The 20,481-nt window shown below is 46.8% G+C and overlaps 1 long non-coding RNA gene across 2 annotated transcripts in view; it reads left to right on the top strand.

Annotated features, from left to right (window-relative positions):
* Positions 1 to 135: 135 nt before the first annotated feature.
* LOC308593148 overlaps positions 136 to 20,481 on the top strand; it is a 58,384-nt gene continuing 38,038 nt past the window's right edge. Inside the window, exons 1-3 of one of the 2 annotated variants that reach the window (XR_014010785.1) lie at positions 136 to 244; positions 2,727 to 2,847; positions 8,534 to 8,753. This is a non-coding gene — a long non-coding RNA (uncharacterized lncRNA). Of the gene's footprint in view, positions 245 to 2,726; positions 2,848 to 8,533; positions 8,754 to 20,481 lie in introns of those variants that run through there. The other variant, XR_014010784.1, reaches the window with a different exon arrangement.

Here is a 20,481-nt window from a genome sequence, read left to right as displayed (position 1 = left end):
GCCCCATTTGTGGGATATAAAACTGTCAATCAAGTCCCACATTCCAAGAGGACTAACTGCCTCTATGTGGCAGGCAGTTTTGTCAGTTGGTTGGTTGCTGCAAGGAGTGTTAACTGGTAACTGCTCGGATGCAGTCTTCTCATGACTCACTACTATCTAGTATATAGTTTTATCTGTCATGTAACCTAAGCCTGCCTCAAGGAACAACTCTGTAAACCTGAATGAATCTGATAGTAAAGTAAAGGTAAAAGTAAAGGGGCCCCTGACCATTAAGTCCAGTCGCGAACGACTCTGGGGTTGCGGCGCTCATCTCGCTTCGCAGGCTGAGGGAGCCAGCGTTTGTGTGCAGACAGCTTCCGGGTGATGGGGCCAGCATGAATAAACCGCTTCTGGTGAAACCAGAGCAGCACATGGAAACGCCGTTTACCTCCTGCCGGAGCAGTACCTATTTATCTACTTGCACTTGACATGCTTTCAAACTGCTAGGTTGGCAGGAGCAGGGACCGAGCAACGGGAGCTCACCCCATTGCGGGGATTTGAACCGCTGACATTCTGATCGGCAAGTCCTAGGCTCTGTGGTTTAGACCACAGCACCACCCACATCCCATGATAGTAAAGTAGTTTATGTTAATATGATTCAGATTCATTTGTGCTTTCTTTAAGAGGGACAGAAAGGGATTATCAACCAGGAAGTTATAATTTTATTGATAGGACTCAAACGAGTTAGCAACCCGCTTGTCGCTGCATAAAGTCAAACAGGGGATTGTTTAAACTCTGCTAAAATATATAAACATTCCCATACTATTAGCTAAAGTGGTACCTCGGGTTAAGAACGGTTTCAGGTTAAGAATGGACCTCCGGAATGAATTAAGTTCGTAACCAGAGGTACCACTGTAGTTTCTTCAATATTCAAAGAGAGAGAGAGAGAGAGAGAGAGAGAGAGAGAGAGAGAGAGAGAGAGAGAGACGAAGGAATGCAATCTCTCTTAGATAATGGCATTGCTTCCAGATAAAGTCCCACCCACTCAGTCCCTCCTATTCTGCCTTACCCCTCTGCCAGCTGATCTGTGCTTTCTGCCTCTGAGTTTTCTGTTCTACTGCTCTCAAGACACACCTTGTTCTGGGAGAGGTGGGGTCAGGAATGCTTTCAAGAGACACCGAGTCTGTTGGCTGTCTCTCCCCTGGTGCTTCTTCTTCCTCCTACTCTCCCAATATTTTCCAGCTCCTCCACTCTGCAGCCTCTGAACTATGACCTTCTGCAAACCACTGTTCTAAATCTATACTGTCCTCCTCTTCTCAGGAAGGTGCAGGAAGAGGGAGGGGGAGCGGTTCCCACCATTCCTCCTCAGTTCTGCCCCTGACAATGTCATGCCCTTGGTCCAGACCAGAAGGCTAGAACAAAGGGCAGTGAGGAGACCATGGTGGATATGTGATGTTCCAGTTAAGACTAGTTTGGAATAATCCAAGCTATCAAACTAGAGAAATGAGGACCAGAAGAAAGAACAGGAAGGAGGAGAATGCAGAGATGGGATGAAAAATATGCATAATATATTTTATTTGGACCTCTTTGAGCATTTATTGGGGGCTCAGTTAATGGTTTAAGTTTGCGAGAGCTCCAGCTTTCTTTTAGAACCCACCAACTGCCATAAGAACTGTCTGATTCCAGGCCTGGGTGTCACAGTCCGGTCTACGGGTGATCAAAGTTCCGGCTGAGGATGTCGGGACTGGGGGCAAGATGGTGGGGTGGGAGCGGGAATGAGAGTCCAGAAGCCAGGGGTCCGAGGGTCAGGAAGCAGGGAGTGACAAAGTCAGGGGTCCAAGGGTCAAGAGGGTCGAGAAGCAAGGAGTCAAGGAGCTGAGGTCTGGGGACCAGGAAGCAAGAAGTCAAACGCAGCAAGGCAGGAAGCGTGTTGCTGTGGCAAAGAGCCAGAGGGAAATGCTGACCTTATATCCCTTCCCGGCTCTTGCCACCAGGTGCTGTGAGTTACCAATCAACCTCACCTGTGAGGCCGCGCCTTGCCTCTCCAGAACAAACTTAGGAAGGCCCCAGCCCTGCAAAGCCCTACTGGTCACAGGGCCTGGCTCCTGCATGCACTCCTGACACTGGGAATCTAAGGATGAGGCAACCTATGGCCCATCCCAATGTTGTTGGACTCCCATCAGTCCCAACAAGCACAGTCAGGGATCAGGCATCATGGGAGTTGGAGTCCAACAACATCTGGAAGGGACATGAGTTTCCCCGTCCTTGGCTTGAAGTACTGTGCACTTTCTGGGATTGCTGCCTTGGATTATGCGGTTGTGTTGTTGTTGTTTAGTCATTTAGTCGTGTCCGACTCTTCGTGACCCCCTTCGTGACTCCATGGACCAGAGCACACCAGGCACTTCTGTCTTCCACTGCCTCCCGCAGTTTGGTCAAATTTGGTCAAATATGCTGTTGTAAGGGACCTCAAAGATCATGGGATGGGCTGCAGCAGAAGATCCCAGGTTGAATCTCTAGCATCTCCAGGTGGGATTAAGAAGGTCCACCGTCTTAACCCTTGGATAGCTGCTGCCAGTCAGGGCAGACAAAATGGACCAATGGTTTGGACTTAGTATGTGACAGCTTCCTATGTTCCTATGTTGATCATCTAATCCAATCCCATGCTGATTCAGGAAATCCACTACTGCAGCATCCCTGATTGGTGGCCACCTAGTCTCTGATGGAAAACTTTCCCCTCTGATCACTAGAACTCATTTCTGGCCTGGGGGAGATATGTACTATGTGCCTTCTTGGACAGACAGCAAGCTCTTCTGAGTCCAGGAACCTGATTGCCCCCTTGGGATGTGGGGGGCTGACACATCCAAGCAGGTTAGTTTAACGGGGCTTGCAGCTGACACAGTAAATAATCCATTCTGTCAGCAGGAATTCATCCTTTCTGCTAAGAACGTTGCAAGCACACAATTTACACAAAACGGATTAGGTGATAGATCAAAGTTTTCCCACAATTTGTGAGGATGTTTTGTGTGTGTGTGACACCATTTTATATGCAGGGAGTCTTCCAAAGTTTCAAGCTGAAGTAGCACTTCTTTTTACAATTCAGCAGGGAACTTTGTCAATATCGTTCTCCTCTCCTATTTCTTTTCTTTTTATTAAAAAAAGAAGCAGCTGAAATAATGAACAATTGAGAGCCATGTTATTATTATTATTTTTTACCATGTATAATCTCAACTGCACGATGCCTCACAGATGCTAATGAATTGCTTCTTCCACTAGCTGGTTATAGCAGGAAGGAAGCTCACCTGAGAACACTATATTCAGTTATTCTGCTCAAGATGCGTTCAGGATAGTACTGGCTTTTCTTGTCATTAAATTTAACTGCACTGTTTGTGTTATCTTCATCCATCCCTTTTTATGGAGGCTGTAAAAAAAAAAAAGTGAGATGCAACATTCTTTGCGGGTAGAAAACTGCTTATTTCTAATTCTGTTTAAAGGATCCAGTGGTGTCAGGTGACACCTGAACAAATAAAACTTAGGAGTAGCAGGAGAGATTTTGTGAAGAAGATGATGCCAGATGTACTGCAGCTCTGGCATTGTGTAAGGTTGGGGGAACCTGGGGGCTTCTAAATGGCGATGGACTCCAGTTCCCATCATCCTCAACCACTAAGCATCAAACCTGACTCCAACACCCATCAACTCCAGCTAGAAATATGGATGGCTCAAAAGAGGGTCTTGTTTTCCCAGAGCTGGGGGTCATTTTGTCAAGCCCTCCGATGGTTCAGAAAGATTACTAGAGGTTTCCTGATCTTTTCCAGATGAGCTTGCATCAATGGAGCCAGGTCCATAAGGTCAAATGGCTCACTGCCCCACCTGTGGGAATATTAAGGATTGTAGGAAAGGATATATTGAATAAGTATTATCCTTCCTTTCACTCACGCTAGTGAGTGATGTAGCAAAGCAAATTCCCCTCAATATAGCTGGAAGCTAGTTTGCAGATTACTTTGACTCTCTTCGTTAAGATTATTTCCTGGTGTCCCCTTTAATCCTCCTTAAAAGAGTCTTTGTGAGTAAAGTAACAAAAAGTTTACTCACATTTCAGTTCACGATTTGATCCCTGAAAGGCAGGCTGTACTTAATAGTTACATAAACAAAAGTGTGAGTTGATCTCATTGTCGGAACTCCACTTGGCCAAGCCAATAGGGCCTCATCTTCCTCCGAGCCGAGCCTTTGAAATCACCTCTGACGTGTTTAATGACCTGAGCCTTTGATAAGGCCTCAAGCACATTCTATCCAGCAGGGTTCCCAGCACAGGGAAGAGACGAGAGGTTTGGCTACATTGTAAAGAATTTTATTTCTAAACTACGCAGAACAGAAAAGACATCCGCTCTCTATGAAAGCAGAGAGCAACTGAACAAAGGAACAAAGGAAACAGGAAACCACTAACGTCACATCCCGTCTCCCCTCCCGTGAGACTTCCAAGAGTTTGGACTGTCTCTGGAATGTAAACAGAGTCCTGTGACTCCACGCAGCTGCTCAGTGATAAGAACAGAAACTAACACTCATATGGAGACTGGACTCATGTGCTGCCGGCCAAGAGCCAGCAGACAGCAAAATTACATTGCGAATACAAAATGGCTGCAGGAGAGCAGTGACAAGACAGCAAGAATTAAGACAGAAATCAAGACGAACTGCAACTGAGAAAATGGCTGCGTGACTCAGTTCTTTTGTGGAGTCAGCCAGAGCTATACCCATCGCCCAGGTCACATTCAGGGGGAGGATGCTCCAGACCAGTGGAACAGGAAGTTACACTGACTGGATGTCCCCCTGTCTGTGCCCACTCTAGGGAAACAAGGAATGTTGCATTTGACTGCACCAATGGATTACTTCCCACACCACACCCTTAACCAGACTGCTGCTCAGCTTCATCCTCCTTAGTCTCAATGTTGCTCTTGTAAAATTCAGCAGGGAGGAGGATGGGGGCAAAGTTAGAATGAGTTGGCTCCGCCTGTCATTGTCTCTGGCTCCCCCTACTGTTGACCTCCCTACTTTCTGCTTTATGAGTTCCAAATGTCACCAGTCATCACTGGCTTGCATAATTTCATTCAAGGGGAACTTTGGAAAGTTTGTCCATCTCTAATTACAAGGAAGCAGTGTTCGTTTTTAAGTTAAGGAAGAAGTTTTAAAAGCTTTAAAACCCAGAATTGGAACGGCTGACCAATGCCTCCACCCAGAATTTTATGCAGACTGCATAAGGTTCCCTAGGATATATCTCCCCCAAAAGAGTCAGCGCTGTGAATACAAACTTTTATACCATTGAGCCATTTCAAAAATAATTTTAATTGGGATCTGTCACCTTCACAGCTGGAAGAGGTGGGGCATTATTTCACAACCTGAATCTTACTGAGAGGCGCCGCTTTTTAAATAATAATAAAAAGGATCTGCCCATTTTTCAGCAGGTCAACAGAAAAAGAGCAAAGAAATTTGTCACCCTTTTGGAAAATCATTTTCCGGAGCGAAACAGAAAATGGCAAGAGCTGTTTCAAAGTAGTTTCTAATGAGCAGGAATGGAGAGACTGTCGGATTTATAGAGGCCTGCAGCATCACCTAAAAAGCTGCGTACCAGCCCTCTGCCACTCTTTCAACCTAAACAAACCACATTTCCTTTAATTTCGGATAAAGCGGAAGAACCACAATAATCAGAACAGACCCCTTTTGGAGATGGCTCACCGACACCAGGTCTCATAAAACCTCTTTGGGCTCATGAGATTAATGACTCAAACCTGCACATTGCCTTGTTCTGTTTTCCTGTGAAACAGGAGGAACCATACATCTGATTAAATAACTATTTCAGTATGGTACTATTTTATTCTAACGGCACAAATTCAGAGGCTTTGTGAGATTAGCGATAAGGGGCATAGAAACCCGACGTTTGCTTCTGCATCTCTGCTGGTACAAACTTACCTTCAGTCATAATGAAGCCCTGGGTTTCTCTTTATTCTGCAGCACATGATATGTTTATTACAGGCTTCCATGTTTTTTCATCATGCAGTCTTATCGTTATACTGCATAGAGCCGGGTGCCCCTGAGATAATGGCTTCAGAGCTGTACCTTGCTGTTTCTGTGGCCTGAGCAGATTCCAACTTTAGAGCTTGAAAGAATGGACTCTCCTTTTATTTGTTGCATGGTTACATTTCTATTTACTGCCAAAACATCCTACAGTCTTTAAGGGTACCCTGATTTTTTTGTATGTTGTATGAAAATCTCAACATTTTATATGACTTTTTCTTTTAAACATAAGCTGCTTGGAGACCTTTAAGGTAACAACTGTCTAATAAGTTTTTTTTAATAATAATAATAATAATAATAATAATAATCCTACTTTTCCTCCAAGGAGCCAAGGTGGCCTACATGATTCTCTCCCTCCCCATTGTATCCTCACAGCAAAGATCAAATTCAACAAGTTCACAAACGTTTCACAATGTTCCCCAAAATAAATGTGGAATTGTGTTTTCCTGCACCTCTTCGGCTGTATATGATTGAAAACTCTCATTTTCTTTAACAGAGACATTGTCACTTTTTTAAAGGGAAGTTTCTTCCTCTATTCAAGGGCTGAGCTGTGGCATAAAGCCGAATTGTGTGTTAAGGAATCGTAAATATTGAGAATCACAGCAACTACACCCTCTTTAAGAGGACAGCAGTTCTTTCATGAATACTTTGATCTGGAGTAAACTTTTGAATTATAATGGACAGACGGGCCCAGCTCTCTTCACTTTTGTGAAGTCCCCCTCCCCTCGCAATAGCTATCGTGTTTTTAGAAACCTATGAGGGATGATTTAACTAAAAAAAAATGGGGGGTGTTAGAAAAGTGGTTAAGCCTGCTATGAACTTGGGTGATCAAAATTATCCCTTTGAAATTGTGGCGAATGGGTAGCCAATATGCAGATGGAACAAGCAAGGAATCAAAGAGGCTATGTAGAATCTACAGTGGTACCTCGGGTTACAGACGCTTCAGGTTACAGACTCTGCTAACCCAGAAATAGTACCTTGTGTTAAGAACTTTGCTTCAGGATGAGAACAGAAATCGTGCAGTGGCGGCGCAGCGGCAGCAGGAGGCCCCATTAGCTAAAGTGGTGTCTCAGGTTAAGAACAGTTTCAGGTTAGGAATGGACCTCCAGCACAAATTAAGTTCTTAACCTGAGGTGCCACTGTAATTGCAACTGCTGGAGCATCCGAAGGACAGCAAAGCATGTTTGAGGGTCTACAGGGAAACATTCGTACAATTCAATAAGCCTGTTTGAGGGATTCCAGTTGACCAAGGAGAACTGACTTGTAGATAAAGCTGCTTAAAAAATGAGATCATTTACATTTCATGGAAAAGCAGGACAAAAAGTCCTGCACCACCTTGAAGATGGACACATTCGATGATGACAGGTGCTTCCATGGCTTAAAGCATGAATGGGCAAAAAACTGCAGTCCCCCTGTTAATGTGCTGGGCCCGGGTGTTAACCCAAGCATTGTGGTCCAGGTCCAGTCCCAAATCCAAGGGACTGTCAGTCCGACAGGGCCAAGGCAGGACACAAAGCAGGAAACCAGGCTAGGTCAGGCACAGGGTCTCAGGCAGGTTCTAGCAAACAGCAATGTTCCTCCCGCAACCTGGCGCGGGGTCTGACAGCCTTTTATCTCTGTCGGATAACGGCCGGTCCTGATCCCCCGGCGACTCACCTCCCTGTTTCGCCCAAAGGCGAGCACTCCTCCTGCGAGTACTCAGGTCTCTCCTTCTCTCAGACCTCAGTCTCTGCAGCTCAGGAGATGTCGGTGGGTTACTAGACCCAGAGGCTGCCTCAGCCTCCCCTGACCCAACCAGTAGTGGAGCAGCTGTAAGTGATTGCCCAGCTGGAGGCAACGTGGTAATCCCTGCATTTGGAGCCAGGGCAGGCTCAGGCCCCTGATTTGGCCCAGCTGGTGCTTGTTGCAGGGGAACCTGCGCAGACTGGGACTCCTCAGGATCAGGCCCCAGACTTGGTTCAGATGCCACCTGAGGCAAAGGATCCGGTGTGGATGGAGACTCCTCTGGTTCCAAGTCTGAGCCCGAGTCCTAGGCCATCACAGTTAATGTGGGAGAACAACTTCTAGAAGCCCCAGTCAGCATGGCCAACAGTCTAGGATGTTGGGCACAATGCTGCAGGGGTACCAAAACAGGGTGCCACCTAAAGCCCACCACTTCTGGAAGGCCACAAATTCCTCATCCCTTCACCAGAGTCCACTTTACCAGCTGAATTGTGATCCATGGATCCACACATTCACTGGTGCTGCCGCCGCCACCACACTGAGCAGAACGGCAGACTTTGGCATGCAAAGGGAGAACTTTGGGTGTTGGGTGATTTTAATATTCCTTCCGAATTGCATTTGGGAGGGTAAAATTCAAGGCTAATACATTCAGGGCTAATGCAAGCATATGTCCGTATCTTTGGTACAGCTCCAATCTGCAATTTGCTTGTGGCTTTTCAATTTCCTGTGAAGGATGTGCTCATTTGACTTTCCTCCACCCCTTTCTCAGCCTTCACTGTTTCCACAGATGCTTTTAACTACATAGGAGTCATTCTAGGAGAGTTTTGCAGCACTGCAGAATTTGACTCCATTCTGCAAATGTCGTACTCTGCCTTGCTGTATAATCTCAGCCATGGGTGGGTATTCATTGTTTTTGCTTTCTGAAGAAACCCCACCGACAACTTCATATTTGCTGCAAAGTTACAGTAGACTTCTAAACTCACAATTAGAAATCAGAATAATTTACCCAAGATTTACCCAATGATTTACAATTAGAAATCAGATGATTACCCAAGATCTGCAATTAGGCCAATTTAATCACATACCCTCGATTTTCAAGGGGCATCCAGGAATTATGAAAGCTTCTGATTTGATCCTGATTTGATGTTCCTATTTCCTACATCAGTGCTGCCACCACTGAGCTCAGGGCTGTTGTGAGGGAGCATCCCTGTCAGGGACTGTGCTGAGGAGGGCTGGACTGAAGAGGAAGGGTGGGGATCCTGAATCTTCCCAGGAACAGGAGAACAGTATAGATTTGGAACAGTGGTTTGCAGAGGGGCATAGTTCAGAAAGCAGAAGCTGGGAAATACTGGATGGGGAACAGCTAGCAGAAGAAACACTGGAAGAGAGAGAATTAACAGATTCACAGTCTCTGGACAGCATTCAGCCCCCCTTCTCCAAGGACATAGAGAGCTCACAAAGTGTTAGAACAGAAAGCACAGAGGGTACAAACTCAGGTTACGGGACGTAGGAGTGATGTAGATTAATAGGAATGGACAGAGGAGTGAGCCTTAACAGGGAGCACCGTACCATTTCTAGGGAGGTGTGTGCTTTTGTCTCTTACTGTGATCATTAACGATTCTAACTGGTAAGACGTTCCTTTTGTTTGCTCTTTTGTTTACTGCCATGGGGGAGAAAGCCGATTCCCTGAAGCCTGGGAATCCCATTGCCTCTCCATGGCCTCTCCAACAACTTGTAGTGGCTGCTGAAGAGTGGGCGAGGAAGAGGAGGAGGAGTTTCTGCATGACTCGCATGACACATCGACTCTGATGGACTGGCAGAGGGTAGGGCTGCCCTGGGCAGGAAGAAAGGAAGAGTGGAGCAGACCAGAAGGAGTCTTGATTTTTTAAAAACAAACAAACAAACATGCTTTGCACATCTGCATCTAATCTTGCCCCCTTCTAAAATTTACTTATTGATATGTGTGTGTTTCTTAAATCTACCAAATAATAGAATAAAATTGGGATTAAGGGATTTTCTCAGGACGGTGGACTGTGTGTGTGCTTTGTCCCGTCTGTATGGTGTTAGTAGCTCTTCTTTCTTCTCTACAGGGGAAGGGGGACAAAAATGGGGGAGGGTCAATTAGTGGGGAGTGAGAAATGTCCCTATTTTCATCTGAGGAATATTGGACAGTATGGGAGCAATGCTCTTTTAACTGATACCATTCAGCCATCCCTGGACTTGGCGCCAAGCAGCTGCCATGTTCAATTCCCTTCAGTGCTCTAGGGCAGTGTTTCCCAAACGTTTTTGGGCAACGGCACACCTGTTTGCCGAAAAAAAATCTCGCGGCACACCACCATTAAAGCCCCGCCCCGTGACGTCAGCGCGCAGCGTCACGCCGGGAGGGACGCACAAAAGTTAAAGTTTTTTCCCTCCCCGCGAAGCAACGAAAGAGGGCGCCTCAACTCTGGGAGGTGGGCAGGGAGCGGGGGGAGCGGCCAGACGGGCTCCGCTGGGGGACTTTCGGCTGCCGGAGGCGGGGAAGGGGCGGCTGCAGCGGACCCGGAAGTGGTTGCGCCCATCGGGGGCGGTGGGAGCGCGCCGTGCGGGTTGGTGGGTGGGGGAAGGAGAGGAAGAGGAGGGGGCGGCGGCGGCGGCCGGAGGCTGGACGGATCCGCGCAGGGACGGCGCGCGAGCCGGGAGGAGGCGCGAAGAAGGAGGCAAGGCGAGAGCAGCGCGGCTCGGGATGCATTCGGACTGCCGGCTGCTGCGCCCGAGACGCGGGGTATGGTGAGCAGCCCGGAGCGCCCGCTCCCCCAGGGGACCCGGCCGGCGCTGGCCTCCCTCCTCCTCCTCCTGTTGCTGCTCAGGCGGGACGCGGCGGCGCAGAAAGGTGCGTGCGGGAGCCCCGCCGGGAGGGGAGGGACCAGAGCCTTCCCGCCTTTCTTGCTTGGCGCCCACCCAAAAGCCCGCCGGGTTTTCGCGCCTTCCTCCAGTAGGCCGGCCGAAGCGAGCGGCGATGGGATGTGGGAGCTCGCTCGCTCGCCGCCCCGCGTGTGCTCGCCGCCGCCGCCCCGCCTCTCGCCGCCCGACTCGCCCGTCTCCCTCCCACGGAACACAAGGCAATGTTCGGCGGCACACTAGTGTGCCGCGGAACACCGGTTGGGAAACACTGCTCTAGGGTGCTTGAAGTACTGCGCTCTGGGGCACTGTGGAAAATTTGAAATTTCTTCTCATTGCCACTCATCAGCCTGGTCTATTGCTATGCCATGGTCGAGGATGCATGTGACTGAGCGGAGGGCGTTTTGAAAGCGTGATTATGTGTGACTGCCCCAATAGCAAAATAAGCAAAATCATCATGAATGTACTGTTCAGTTTCGGTTTCAGTTTCTATTAATTGGTTCTCGTGGGAAACTTGCAGATTCTAGCTTCTCCAATTAACTCAAGCTGGAGTCAATTTACTCTTGGCAGAAAGCCCAGGTCTGCTTGACCTAGAAACTACTCACTCTGATTGGTTAACGAGCAGCACTCAACTCTGTTATCTAGGGATTGCTAGCACAGTTTGATGTGAGGTGTGTTTGGAGTTAGAAGTGCTGTGTATGGTTATGAGAGAGAGAGAGGATTTATTTTGCTTTTATTTGTATGCAGAAACTCTGCTGGTTTTATTTTTCCTTTTAATAAATCCTGTAAATAGTTATTCTGAGTCTAGCTGACTAGTCATTACTGCCGCAACTAGCTTCCTCGCTGTGCAGGAAAACTCTGCTACGTTTGGGCTAAAGCCAGTAGGGCTATGCCTGACACTCCAAAGTTCCATGAGGTTATGGGCATTGTGCTGCCAGCCTGAGTTGCGGTGGTGTCAGCATCAACGGCGTTGGTTCCAGTAGTTCCAGAAGTTGTTGTTCTCTGGCTGGTTCCTGACCGTGGTGAGCTGGTGACGCAGCGGACACAAGGACAACAGCTGCAGCGTGTGAGTGCTGGGTGCTGTGGTTCCTGTTTTCTCTCTCGGTGGTCGTGAGTAGCTGGTTCCGGGTTCCAGGGACATCGCTCTCAAGATGGCCTCACAACCAGTTCAGATGGCTTTTGAGCGTCTGAATGACTCCAATTACTTGCTGTGGTCGGAACGCATGCAGGCAGTGCTGCAGAGGGATCGTCTCTGGCAAGTGGTGAGTAAGTTTCCTGCAAAGCCTGATGATGAAGACCTTGATAAAGACCAAAGAGCAAGGGCCACAATTGTCTTGGGGCTGGAAGATTCCCAGTTGCCCTATGTGAGGGGAATCAAGACAGCTAGAGGTGTGTGGCAAGCACTTAAAGAACTCCATGTGCGTGAGACAGCGGTTTCCAAGCTGTTCATTCGCAAGGCATTGTACAAGGCAATGTTACAGCCTGGGGTTACAATGCAAGAACACCTACACAGTTTACAGTTAAAGTTTGCTGCGCTACAGGAAAGAGACTGTGCGTTAGACCAGCAGGAGAAGGTGGCTATTATTTTGAGTTCTCTCCCGGAAAGCTGGGATAATTTAGTTTTGTCTCTAGAAGGCATACAGGAGCGTGATTTATCAGTCAGTTACGTTACTGGGCGTTTGATTGAAGAATGGCAGAAGAGGCAAGAAAGGTCGTTGGCTGCAGAGGCTTCTACAGGTGGGCGGTTTGGAAGGAGTTCTCATGCCGTGCCAGAGGTGAAGCAAAAGCAGCGTACTGGTGAGGAGTCAGCGTTTGCTGTTAGGCGTTGTTTCCGATGTGGGTCTTTAGCGCATCTAAAACGACAATGTCCGGAGTTGGTCAAGTCTCAGTTGCCGGTGCAGGAGCAGAGACGAGATCAGCAGCAGCAGCAGCGTAAAAAGAAATTCTTCAAACGAAAACAGTCGGCTCAGCTGGTGACCGGCGAGGTCAAGAGTGCTGATGAGAAACAAGCGGTCTGGGTGGTCGATTCGGGAGCGTCTCGCCACATCGTGAATTCAGATGAATTGTTTGTTTCCAAGAACTCAGCACAGCGCAGCCAGGTGGCTCTAGCAGACGGAAGTACTTCCGAAGTGATTTCGGGGGGTGCAGTTTTTGTTCCTTGTCTTCGTGAATGCCTGCAAAATGTACTTTGTGTGCCGTCATTAAGGAGCAATCTGATGTCTGTAGATTGTTTGCTAAAAGCTGGGTTTAAAGTGTATTTTGAAGGAGACAGTTGCATTATTAAGAAGGCTGGTGAGATTTTAGGCACTGCTAAGTCAGAGGGAGGCTTGTTTTGGCTTAAAGCAGGATCTCAAGTTGCAGCAGTAGTCAGTAAATCTCAGCCTGCAGTGAATAACAAAGCTATACATGACAACTGTGTGCACTTATTGCATAGGAAAATGGGGCATGCTTGCTGGAAAAGTGTACTAAAAATGTCTGAATTGGCTGATGGGGGTAATTTAAAGAGTTGTAACAAGTACCTTGATTGTAATGTCTGTAAAAAGGTTAAAACCCACAGAGTCTCTTACCCCAGAAGTGACAGAGTTAGTGAGTCACCGCTACAGCTGGTTCACATGGACGTAATTGGTCCATTTGCTGTAAGCAGGGGTGGATCGCGTTTTTCACTAACAATTGTGGATGACGCCACGCGTTATTCTTGGGTTTTTCCCATGAAGAATAAGGGTGACGTGTTCACTAAGTTTAAAGGCTGGGTGGCATCTGTGGAAAGATTTCTGTCCATTAAACTCAAAAGGATACAGACGGACAGAGGCGGCGAGTTTATGTCAAATGCCTTTAAAGATTGGTTACAAAGGCGTGGCATTGGGCATAGAAAAACGAACGTTTTTTCCCCTGAGGAGAATGGCGTTGCAGAGCGAAAAAACAGATCTTTACAAGATATGATGTTTGCCATGCTTGATGATGCTGATTTGCCCATGTCTTATTGGGGGGAGAGCATGCTCACCGCGTGTTATCTCCAAAATAGGCTCTTTCATCAAACAATAGGTACAACCCCATACTTTAAATTGTTTCAGAAAAAACCCAAAATTGACCATTTGCATGTGTTTGGATCAAAAGCCTGGGTATTAATTCCGAAACAAATGAGAAAGAAGGGAGATCCTAAGACCAAACAGTTAGTGTTTGTGGGTTACCAGGAGCTGGGAAAAGGTTTCCGCTTTGCTGAAGGGACAAATGGCATTGTGATCTCCAGGAATGCCAGTTTTTGTGAACATAGTGGCTGGGAGAGACTACATGCCAATACTGAGGTTTGGTTTGAACCTTCCCAGGAGCTCCATGACTCTGAAGGTAGACACAGAGAATCAGAGTCTGAGGGGGAGGAAAGTTCAGATAAGAGCTCTCAAGAAAGTGGAGTTAGCCAAAGCCCAGTTGCTAAGCAACAAAAGAGAGGTCGTAGTTCTGAGGAGGAAAGTGGGTCAGAAGAAAAATTTTCTCCCAGAAGATCTAAAAGACAAAACAAAGGAGTGCCTCCAGTGCGTTTTTCCCCAGATACTGCAAATGTGTTTAGTGTAAGTGCAGAACCCAAGAGTTTTCAGGAGGTGTTAAAGTTACCAAAAGAGGAGGCAGAGCTCTGGAAACAGGCAATGGAGGAAGAGATGTCCTCTCTGAATGAGCACAAGGTTTTTACACCAGTGGCAGCGCCTGGGGGGGCAAAGATTGTAGGCTGCAGGTGGGTGTACAAACTTAAACCTCTGGTGACAGGAGAGTACAAATACAAAGCTCGTTTAGTTGCTCAAGGATACTCTCAGAGGCCTGGAAAAGATTATGACGAGACTTTTTCCCCTACTGCTAAGGGGGACAGTGTAAGGCTGATCCTAACGCTTGGAGCAAAGAGAAAACTCCTGTTAAACCATTTTGATATCCAGACTGCATATTTACATGCATCAATATCAGAAGACCTGTATCTAGCCGAACCGCCTGGTTATGAGACAGGTTCCAATAGAGTGTTGAAATTAAACAAAGCTCTATACGGTCTCAAACAGGCTGCAAGATCTTGGAACAAATGTTTCCATGAGGCCTTAGTGTCATTTGGTTTCAAGCAGAGTACAGCTGACAATTGTGTTTATGTACGTGGTACAGGCAGTGATCAAGAGTTTTGTCTGATTTATGTAGATGATGTATTGTATGCCTGTAAAACAGATAAACAAACTAAAAGATTTGCCAAGCAATTGTCCAGTAAGTTCAAAGTGAAGGACTTAGGCCCGGTTAGGACATATCTAGGGTTGGAAGTGTGCTGGGCCCAAGATGGCAGCTGCCTAATTAGTCAGCAGAACAAAGTTAAACAACTACTGACTACATACAGGATGCAGGATTGCAAAGGGGCAGCGGTGCCTATGGATCCAGGTTTCATAAAAACACTTCACATAGATGAGAGTCCTGAATTTGAACACCCTGATGTATATCACTCTGTAATTGGAAGTTTATTGTATATAGCACAGTGGTCCAGACCTGATATTAGCTATGCAGTAGGCATATTAAGTAGATTGGTCTCAAAACCCACACTAAATGCCTGGAAAGGGGTAAAACAAGTTCTGAGGTATCTGAAACAGACAATTGGCTATATGTTACAATTAAATTCTTCAGAGGATGAAATGTTGAGTTGCTACTGTGATAGTGACTGGGGAAATTTGCCAGATAGAAAATCTGTCACAGGACTAGTCATAATGGTCGGTGGAGCTTTAATCAGCTGGCGGTCACGCAAGCAAGACGTTGTAAGTGTGTCATCAACGGAATCAGAGTACGCCGCATTGAGTGAATTGTGCAACGAGGTGATTTATTTCAAGCATTTGATGGCAGATTTAAATGTAAATTGTGGAGAACCAGTACAAGTTTACATTGATAATCAAGCTTGTATAACCTTAAGTAAAACAGAGGGTTTCAAATCGCGTTCAAAACATATCTCTGTAAAATACCAAAATGTACGTTGCTGTGTACGAGACAATGTAATCACCTGTACTTATGTGTCAAGTGAAGAAAATGTAGCAGATGTGTTAACTAAACCATTGGCAAAGGTAAAGAACAAGCGAATGTGCAAGGGTTTAGGGTTGCTGGAAAAATAATCTCCTACATAGGTGTATTTGGTGTTAATTGTTCAGCAGAATCTGTGAGGGGGTGTTCAGTTTCGGTTTCAGTTTCTATTAATTGGTTCTCGTGGGAAACTTGCAGATTCTAGCTTCTCCAATTAACTCAAGCTGGAGTCAATTTACTCCTGGCAGAAAGCCCAGGTCTGCTTGACCTAGAAACTACTCACTCTGATTGGTTAACGAGCAGCACTCAACTCTGTTATCTAGGGATTGCTAGCACAGTTTGATGTGAGGTGTGTTTGGAGTTAGAAGTGCTGTGTATGGTTATGAGAGAGAGAGAGGATTTATTTTGCTTTTATTTGTATGCAGAAACTCTGCTGGTTTTATTTTTCCTTTTAATAAATCCTGTAAATAGTTATTCTGAGTCTAGCTGACTAGTCATTACTGCCGCAACTAGCTTCCTCGCTGTGCAGGAAAACTCTGCTACGTTTGGGCTAAAGCCAGTAGGGCTATGCCTGACACTCCAAAGTTCCATGATGTACAGTAAGAATCATGTCTGGAGGGGAACTACTTTCTGCATATTCACCATTGCAGGTAAATGCTCAAGGCATACAAAAATAGTTTTCAGTCTCCCCAAGTGTGCTCACGTATTTTCTAGCGATATTCCTGGATTTACAGAAGCCGTCCTGGTTTCTGATTTGATCCCGGAATGTCCCGCTTTTCCTTAAAGGTAAAGGTAAAGGGACCCCTGACCATTAGGTCTAGTTGCGGACGACTCTGGGGTTGCAGCGCTCATCTCGCTTTATTGGCCAAGGGAGCCAGCGTACAGCTTCCGGGTCATGTGGCCAGCATGACTAAACCACTTCTGGCAAACCAGAGCAGCGCACGGAAATGCCGTTTACCTTCCCACCGGAGCAGTACCTATTTATCTACTTGCACTTTGATGTGCTTTCTAACTGCTAGGTTGGCAGGAGCAGGGACCGAGCAACGGGCGCTCACCCCATCACGGGGATTCAAACTGCCGACCTTCTGATCGGCAAGTCCTAGGCTCTGCAGTTTAATCCACAGCGCCACCAGGACATCCCTATTTCCATCAGAGAAATGTTGGAGGGTATGATATTTTCAAGACATTGAAATGTCTGTATCAAAGGGGTATTTAAGGGGAGGTGTTGTGCCTTCCTAGTTCTTGGGCATGAAAGGGAAATGTGTTATCATGAGTCTTGCTCAAAAGCTTCTCCACAGGCAGCTGGTAAATCACAAGAGTAAATAAACTTCAGACACCTCTGTGAAACAATCCAGACAGGAGCTTGCCTCGTTGTTGGGGAATGATTTGTGTTCAGCAGGCCAAAAAAAAGGGAGGAGAAAAACCGATTGGTTTGCCTGACCCACCTCAGGTATGATTAAGTAAGACAGCAGCCTTTCTCCAGAGGGCACAGCTACAACATATGTCAGAGCTGGAACTTCCCCTAAATCATAATTTACTATGACATGCTGAGGCTTCCAGGATTCTCACCAGACAAATTGACAGTTTGGGAATAAAAATCACTGTCAGATTGCAACAACTTCCAATATGAGCTCCTTTCACCTGGTCTTCTTGAAGCTGCAGGAATTAAGTAACACACCGCTGAGCCAGTTCTTCCTCCGAAAAGGAGTGGTTTTCAAGCTCCATAGCTTCTGACAACCCTTTCCACATTGATGGAAGTTCCTGCTGAGAAACTGCCGTAGGCTGGATCACAAAATCCCTGCATGTGGTGCAAGGAATTCTGGGAGGAGTTTTTGAGCAGAGACGGACAAATTAAGTTGTTTCCAGAATGTATCGCTTTCAAAAGTACCATTTATTAATACTCAACATGGCGTACATGGTGCCCCCCAACCCTCTCAACAACTCTGTGAGGTAGGTTATGCTGAGAGGTAGAGCTCATCCCAAAAACTTCATGGGTGAATGGGGATTCGAATGCTGGTCTCCCAGGGACACAGGAATTTGCCTTATACACCCGACCATTGGTCCACCTAACTCAGTATTGTCTACACTGACTGACAACTCCTCAAAAGATTCCATCAATGGTGTCCCCGAAAAATTGTACACATCATTTGGGAAGATAGGCGAACTAATACCAGTGTACTGGAAGAAGCAAAGATCACCAGTGTCAAAGCAATGATTCTTCAACATCAACTTCGTTGGACTGGTCATGTTATACGGATGCCTGATTATTGTCTTCCAAAGCAACTACTCTATTCTGAAATTGAAAATGGAAAGCGTAATGCTGGTGGTCAACAAAAGAGATTTAAAGGCAAATCTCTCAAGGGAAATCTAAAAAAATGTAGTATAAACACCAACAATTGGGAAACATTTTCCTACTAGGGCTCCAGTTGGAGAACAGCTTTTACCAAAGGTGTCATGGGCTTTGAAAACACTCAAACTCAGGATGCAAGGGAGAAATGTGCTAAGAGGAAGGCGTGCTTGGCAAATCCACGCCATGATCAACTCCTGCCCGGAAACCAATGGCCCCACTGTGGAAGGACGTGTGGATCCAGAATTGGCCTCCACAGTCACTTACGGACTCATGGTTAAAACTGTGTTTACGGAAAACAATCTTACTCTTCTACGAGTGATCGCCAAAGAGAGATGACACTGACTGACAGAAGCTCTCTGGGATTTTTAGACAAGGGACATTCACAGTCCCACCTGGAGATGCTGGGGTTGAACCTGTGGTCTTCTGTATGCTAGGTAGACGCTGTGCTACTGAGCTATGTCCTTTCACCAGACCTACATCAGAACATTAATAATAATAATAATAATAATAATAATAATAATAATAATAATAATAATATTTTATTTATACCCCGCCCTCCCCAGCCAAGGCCGGGCTCAGAGCGGCTTACAAGCAATAATAAAAACAAGATGAGTGATTACAACTTAAAAACAAAAATAAAATACAACATTAAAATAATGGAACATTAAAATATTAAAATGGAGCCTCATTGCAGGAGAAGGAAAAGAAAAAAGAAAAAGGGGGCGGAGGGAATCAAATTGGCTCCAATCCAAAGGCCAGGCGGAACAACTCTGTCTTACAGGCCCTGCGGAAAGAGATCAGATCCTGCAGGGCCCTGGTCTCATGAGACAGAGCGTTCCACCAAGTTGGGGCCAGTGCTGAAAAGGCCCTGGCTCTGGTTGAAGCCATTCTAACTTCCTTAGGGCCTGGGACCACTAGGGTGTTGTTATTTATGGACCTTGAGGCTCTCCGTGGGGCATACCAGGCGAGGCGGTCCCGTAGGTACGAGGGTCCTAGGCCGTGAAGGGCTTTAAAGGTCAAAAGCAGCACCTTAAATCTGACCCTGTACTCCACCGGGAGCCAGTGCAGCTTGAAAAGCACTGGATGAATATGCTCCCATGGCAGAGACGCTGTGAGGAGCCTCGCTGCAGCATTCTGTACCCGCTGGAGTTTCTGGGACAGCTTCAAGGGCAGCCCCGCGTAGAGCGAGTTACAGTAGTCAAGCCTGGAGATGACTGTCGCATGGATCACTGTGGCCAGGTCGGGGCGGGAAAGGTAAGGGACCAACTGCTTGATGCGGCGAAGGTGGAAAAATGTCGCCTTGGCTGTTGCTGTGACTTGCGCCTCCATGGAAAGGGAGGCGTCAAGGATTACACCCAAACTCTTAACGGAAGGCAATGGCACTAATTGGGCCCCCGCAAGAGAAGGGAGTTGGTCCCTCATCCCCATGCTATCCCGACCTAGCCATAGGACCTCTGTCTTCGAAGGATTTAGTTTCAATCGGCTCCCACGAAACCATCCAGCCACAGCTTCCAAGCATCTGGTCAGTGTGTAAGGGGCCGAGTTGGTGTGGCCATCCATCAGTAGATAGAGCTGAGTGTCATCAGCATATTGATGACAGCCCAGCCCAAAGCTCCGGATAATCTGGGCAAGGGGGCGCATAAAGATGTTAAAAAGCATTGGGGAGAGAATTGCGCCCTGCGGCACTCCACACACCAAGGAGTGGCGTGACGACATTTCCCTCCCTAGTGCCACCCTCTGTCCCCGACCAGAGATAAAAGAGCACAACCAGTTACGGGCTATCCCCTGTATCCCCTATAATAGAATCATAGAACTGCAGAGTTGGAAAGGAGTCATCTGGTCCAATCCCCTGCAATGCAGAAATCTTTTGCCCAACGTAGGGCTTGAAGTTCCAATTGGCAAATTAGTCCAGGAGGTCTGTCCATGTTAGACCAAGCTGATGGAATATGCAGAAATGGCAAGACTGATGGGAAAGATCGGAAATCAGGAAGACTGGAATAACTATATAACATATTTGAGAGATCACTGTAAACAGTTGAAATCATTGTCAGGAATACAGTGACACTTGTAAGGTAACATGGATTTTGGATACTGTGATTATATAACAGATAGATTACAGCAGGGGTGGCCAGAGACTGCAATCTACTCACAGAATTAAAAACTGGCAGTGATCTACCCACTTTTGGAGGCTTCAGGTCCCAAGCTTTTTTTAGGGAGGAGGAAAGCCCCGATTTTTGAGAATTCAAACCTGAGCTGAGCTCAAGAGAGAAAGGGGAACAGCCACTCGCAACAGATCACTGGGGAAACTGAGTAAACTCATGCAACAATGGAGGGCGGGGCAAGGGGCGGGGCAAGAATCTATTTTACCAATGCTAAGGAAAGGGACCCAGCGATCAACCGCGAGCTACCGAAACCTCCCGAGGATCTACCAGTTGATCGCAATAGACTTGTTGGACATCCCTGGA

The sequence above is a fragment of the Podarcis bocagei genome (assembly GCF_964188305.1).
Source record: "Podarcis bocagei genome assembly, chromosome: 8".
In the NCBI taxonomy this organism is placed as follows: Eukaryota; Metazoa; Chordata; class Lepidosauria; order Squamata; family Lacertidae; genus Podarcis; species Podarcis bocagei.
This window is presented reverse-complemented; position numbering and strand designations above follow the sequence as displayed.